This window comes from Rhea americana, unplaced genomic scaffold, assembly GCF_003343005.1.
Source record: "Rhea americana isolate MKP2758 unplaced genomic scaffold, rheAme1 scaffold_9, whole genome shotgun sequence".
NCBI lineage: Eukaryota > Metazoa > Chordata > Aves > Rheiformes > Rheidae > Rhea > Rhea americana.
The window spans coordinates 9,322,272-9,328,565 of NW_028187088.1; the positions used below are offsets into that span (position 1 = coordinate 9,322,272).

At 37.3% G+C, this 6,294-nt stretch overlaps 1 long non-coding RNA gene across 1 annotated transcript; it reads left to right on the forward strand.

Annotated features, from left to right (window-relative positions):
• Positions 1 to 1,192: 1,192 nt before the first annotated feature.
• Positions 1,193 to 4,468, forward strand: LOC146584851 (uncharacterized). Its single transcript, XR_014898124.1, has 3 exons — positions 1,193 to 1,265; positions 2,098 to 2,235; positions 4,346 to 4,468. It is a non-coding gene; the product is annotated as an uncharacterized LOC146584851 (long non-coding RNA).
• The last annotated feature ends 1,826 nt before the right edge of the window (positions 4,469 to 6,294 follow it).

A 6,294-nucleotide genomic window follows, 5' to 3' on the forward strand; every position in this document is an offset into this window, starting at 1 on the left:
ATAACAGCTAAGCTCTGAGGAACTTACTTAATGTTCAGACTCTTCTTTTTATAAAAGCTTTTTACTTATTTGTTTGCTCAGAAAACAGAAAGATGGCATAGGGAGGATAAGGTGGGAGAWAGAGGGAAAAAGTCATATTGTTTGGATGAACCTTTAAAACTTCTTAAGCTCAGTTGTGGAAGGGAATAAAAAATGCTGCTTCAGGTGTAAGATATAAAGCACACCATGTGTCAGTCAGTTTAATGCAGTAAAAAATATGACAGAGAGGTTAAAGCTGCATATTATCTGCTTTGAGTGTAGGCAATATTACAGCACAAATATTGTAAATATTAAAACACAATAATGCCTTTATTGAAAAGTCAGATGAGAGAAAAGCTGTCCACTGCTATTTTGTTCTCAGACTGTTATGCAGTCTGACATTACAGCCAGACTAGTGGGAAGCAGCTGCACAACACTGGGAGATACGCTAACAACAACTGCTCTCCTGTAAAGCGGAGCCGTCAGGACAAGCTTCTTAATATTTCCGGCGTGAAACGGAGACCTTTCCTAAGATTCCTCTAGAGCCTAGACACAAAAGAAGCTGACAGCATGCAGGCTTCTTTCAACAATTTTGAAGTACACTGTGCTCTCCCATCTTCAGGCTTTCACACCATAAACAATGCACTTACATCTTCTTTTTTAACACTTCTGATACTCCAGGCCTGGTTATGATACATTGACCTCTGATAACAGGTCTTACAGCTCCCCTCAGCACCACTTTCATCTTTTGTGTGCCCCCATGCCCAGGAGTCTTTCAACTGCTGTCTTCAAACTACCATGAAACCTCTGAATGTGGTTCAGCAGGACAGTACAGCGAACGTGTCTTGGTGAACTCCGCAATAAAAGAATACTGAGCAGTGTAACTCTACTGGGGTTATCCAACTTGCAAAAAATGGCATGTTACAGGGTGGATTCTTGGGTTTAATATGGTCACTGTGACCCATGCAATGAATAAAATTTAGTTCCAGTGACAGGCACACGCTGCATGAAAAAAATGACCTTGCTCTTAAGAAGCCTATAGCAGTATGGAGAGGGCATAGCAGTTCCATTTTTAGCATAACTTTCCTGCCAAAGTCTAGTGTGTGACTAGAATTCAGGGAGTGTCTTTGTGCTCAGCTGATGCCCAGAAGTATTTCCAGTGCATTAGGTCTGTTAGTGGTCAGGGTGACCTAACCTCCCAGACAGCATCCCAGGAACAGAGCAGCTTTATGAAGTCCCCCTGACAGGTACAGTGTGCTTCTTAGTGATAACCAACAATCAGGTCCTGCAGAGACTGCTTTGTTTGCATGATTCCTGCCATGTAAATCTTACACACTTTAACATAACCATTTTAAAGTGGGAGCCTTTTAGAAATTTTGGGGGAATTTAATTTACTTTCATTCTGGATTTGCATTCTTCTATCCCTCTACAAATACAATTCCATTGAAAAGGGACTTACAAGATAAACTTTTCCCTGTCAAGAAAGAAATTCTAACTGTTTGTTTCATGAACTTAAAGACAGTAACACAACAACATACTCTTTTCAGTTGCAAATAAGATATGATGATGTAATTACGAGATTTAAGATATGAGAGATAAGGTAAACCTAAGGAATTGTCTTCCTTAGAAATGACTCTAGAGATTTGAAGGAAAACCAGAATACAAGGAGGGAGTTATTTCACTTGTATAATATTCTGCATCACTCATTCATAGTCAGACGAGTATTCTGTAGAATTTTCTTTCTGCAGATGATGTATACCCTGAGATTGTTTTAAGATGCTTTGTTGTCARATATTTAATCAGATATATACAGAGAAAACACTTTTTGAAAACAATACATTGTACATTTAAAATCAATGTTTTCCTTGATTGCATATCTACCCAGGAGAAAAGTTCTAGTTCATTTACAGGCTATTAGGTTCAAATAGAAATGACTGGATGAAATTCGGTGAGTCAGATGAAATGGGAAGTCAGAATAGATAATGCTTATGGCTTAAAATCTATTCAACCGTTTAGAAGAAATAAAAGTAATCTAGATAGATTTGTAACATGCAATTGCTTATTCTATTTTTTTTTTAGGAGAAAAAGGGAAAATTCAAGGCTAGAAACACACACTTCCTTGGGAGCTCTGTTCAGTTTATCAAGTTAACAGTGCAGTTCTGCATTTTTTTGAAGGCCAAGAATAGGAGCTGGAAATTTGGGCACTGATTCAACAAGGTACTTAAGAATGAGCTCAGCCTTAAAATTACTCTAATCAAAGACAACGTTCCTGCTTCTGCCTGATTTTAGAAAGCAAATTTAGCACTAATGAAAAGATGCCAGAATGAAACCAGTGAAGGCTGTCATGCACAGAAGACAAGTCATGGAAAAGAGCAAGACAAGCTTCTTCAAGCATTTTTTCCCTACCTCATCTCCTCTGCCCCCATACTTTTAAAGTTCATTTTCTTTCTGATGCAGTCCTCAAGATGCTCAGCAAAAATTTTAGTTAGTGCCAACAACAGTAATGCTTTATTGACAATAATTCAAACTAATAATGTAAAAGGCTGCTTGCAGCTCTAACCAGTCCTGTCAACTAGCCAGTCCCCTTAATAGTTCAGCATCTTTTTTCTTCTCCTTGTYATAAATTCACTGCTTGAACTTGTTGCCAACAGTCCCAACATTAGCAACACCTCAGCACGAAGTCTGGTACCTTTTCTCTCACTTAGAACATGTCAAGATATTTGCCTGACTGACAGGTTTAATTATTAGTAGCTGAAGCAAGATAGGATCAAGGGCAAAAAGGTGAAAAAGACAAATGAGATTTGGGGTGTGTTATTGAAAGCCTTCAGTATCCTTGTAAGCTTCCAAATGTCTCAGGTTGTGAAACTGAGGTWTTCTTGGTTTCATTTCATTCAAATTTTTCAGAAGAGGTGCTCCAGTTACCTGTCCAGCAAATTGTTTTCATAAATAACGCAGAGCTGCTTAGCTGAGAAATAAGCTTTTATTCCTGCACAATTCCTAGGTCATGGCAGTGCAAAACTACTCGTCAATACCAATTGTCACTTTCTCCCTAATGTACCATTAAAAATAAAAATCTTCTTTGTTCTATTGTGTGGGCAAAAAATGTGTTCCAGAGCACATATTTTATAGTATTTTGCTGTGGTAAACAAGAAGTGTCCAGCTATTAGCAAGATCTTTCCAGCTCTTCATTAAGACCTCTTTCACACTGTTATACAGCAGCAAGAGAGGACTGAGATTCCCCCATGGCTTGCATGGGAAACACAGGAAGGCTGTCCTGAATTACTGTCCCTATCTGGAGAGGGGGCAGATACACTACAAAATTCCCATAGCCTCCTCAGAAATCAGTTCCCAAAAGGAGAGTATAGAAAGACTCAGGGAAGGGAGGGATAAGCATGAGAGCCAGGGCCAGCATTTCTAATGCAGCTGGAAAACATAATGAAAAACATAGCAGCAAAGCARAAATAGAAAGATTCTTCTGTGATTCAATTTTTTTTTTCTTCTCTTATTCAGTGGCACTGTGATAGTTTCTACTTTTTCTAATAGTTCTGAGCTTTCTGTTTGGGCACACCAAATTTTATTTTTCTAAGCTTATAGYGGTATGTGCATTTATATATTTGTTTTTCTATGTTCAGGTACATTGCTTTGCATTCGTCGACATTGAATTTCATTTTCCTTTTTATATCTCTGTAATTTGGTGTCATAGATTATTCTRAAAAACTCTAAACAGCTTTAACTTTTATTATTATGGACAATTTTGTGTCAACAAGTAAATTTTATCACTTCACCAATTTCCCCTTCTTTCAGGTCATTTATAAATACGTAGAATAGCATAGGTTCCAGGAAAAGATTCTTCGGTGAAAATATCACTGGTAAACCTTTTCCCACTGTGAAAAAGTGGATTTTCATTCTTGTTAGTCTCATTTTACAACAGAAAAATTGGATGAGGAATCTTTTCAATAACTTTTTGAAAATCAAATARTGGAATATTTACCAGATCCCTTTTATTCCCTTGCTTTTTGAATGTTCGAAAGTCTCTAATAGGCATGACTTCTATGAAAGCCATGCTGATTCTTCCCCGATGTTTTATATTTATACATAGGAAACTCTATTCTGTTATAATTTCTACTTAGAGAAATCAGATGTACTGAGGTGTACTTATCTGAAAGGCCTCTTAAAAATTGGCCTAGCATTCTCTGTCTTCTGGTACAAAGCCTGATATTAAAAGTTAGATATGCTTTAGTAAGTAATTTTAGCAGTTATTAGTAATTTTATAAGTTTGTTCTAAATATCTCTTCTGCTGATCTTTCACTCTGTAAACTGTTTTCAGCCTTGTCTTGCGAATGTGGGAAACTTCTCAACTGTGAAGACCTCTGCATAACAACAAAATTTAACTTTCTGTTACTTCTTTGTTTTTCCTTTTACACATTAAATATTTTCTATCCTGACTGACTCTCTTGCTGTTGGTGCATTTGGAAAAATCCCATAAAGAGTTTTTACGTCTTTTTCAAGTTTCTTGTCAAGGAAGACGATTTATTGTGCAGACCTGCATCATTGCCAATCTMTGTTCCACAAGACAGTTTCTATTTTTTTCTGTTTTCCTCATTTAGACAATAAAGGGAACATAAATACTTACTTTTTCTTCAAAGTACCCATCAGTAGGAACTGTTGTGCRGCAGTACAGCAAGGGGAGTACTCTGTCTTCTAGGAAGAAATCTTTTCATAGAAAAGGTAGGGTGGTTGAGAGACTGTGGTTTTTTGAGGCAAAAGTAGTTTCTCCAGGAGTCAGCTGTCACCTCTGAAAGAGTGCARCTCCACACAATTCCCAGCACTGCAACACGTTTGGAAATAGTTTATTTTAAACAGGAGGTTTAACCTTTGAGTAGAGATACTAAATACTGCATGAAATATGAGCTGCTGAGTGACATTTGCCTAAAATGTCACTTTCTAAAACTCGTGCATTACAATTGAATCCTTAAAGAGAGCCTAGAAAGCTCTCCATCAAACTGACACATTTTTTACTGGCAAAGGAAGTCACTACCAAAAAATACCTCAGCTGGACACAGTGGCATCAGAAAGAACAGACCTGCCTAGGGGGAAAATAGAGGTTCCTCATCACTTCTCAGACCTATCACAGTGGACACTACATGGCTCCTGTCCAATACAGTCATGATCTTTTCAACTTACCTCTATTGCTGAATCTTCTCCTTTACAGTTCCACTGCTCTTACCTTTCTTAATCATGCTCATCCACAAACACGAGGACCAGAGGCCATAGTTAAGTGAGGAGTTAATCCTATCTTACACCTCCAGGGCTGGATGAAATTACTCTTCACAACTGTCAATGTCATATAATCCATATTCAACAAAATGCCAAATAGTGCTTCATATTTTTGAAAACATTTTGCAAGCACATTACTCAAGTTATAAAATATGTTCATACTTAGATGTATGTGGAAAATTGTTATCCTAATCTGGRAAACTTTGGTAATTACAGAAGTATCCCCTACAATGCAGGAGGATAAAACAAAGATCTTTATAATGATTCCATGGTAAACAAACAAGCAAGAAAGCATGGTGACTAGAATATAATGTTTGCAAAAGATAAGAGAGACTTGCCTGGAGATTTGAAACTAGATCTTCCATGTCTCTGGTGAGTTCCTTTGTATTCTAGGAATTTTATTCTACAGTAGATCTCTCTCCTTCATTTTAATCAAGCATTCCATCTTGATCCTCCCTAGAGGAAAAAAAGGTTCTTAAAAAGACCCCAAATGACCCTGTAACCTTCCTGACAAACTACTGCTTGCTCTCTCTGTCACAAAACCAAGAAATCTATGCTCAGGAATAAAGACTCTGGCTTGATCTAATGAARTTCTACTGCAGCTTACGCAAATGATGCTACTCTTTGCTTCAGTGAGGTAGGCTTTTGTGCCTTACACCAATTGAATGATAATAGCTTTCACAATCACAGTGATAGGGAGTGAGAATCCATTAGAGACAACAGGTTTTAAACTGTGCAATTGTCCACAGTGCCATTTCTGCTTTGTCTTCTGCCACCACGACCTGTGCAACTAACCAAACCAATTCACCATGATAAACCTCTGGAATCTGCTATACTAATCACATTTCAAAGAGGCATTTTTCCATCTATCTCGCTTTGTTTTTGGAAGCAGCATAAATGGATAGAAAGTAAATCATTTAATATTTTAGATCACTTGGTGAATACATATGTACACTTTATTTGCATTAGGTATTCCCCATTTCAAAGTCAGAAAATAAC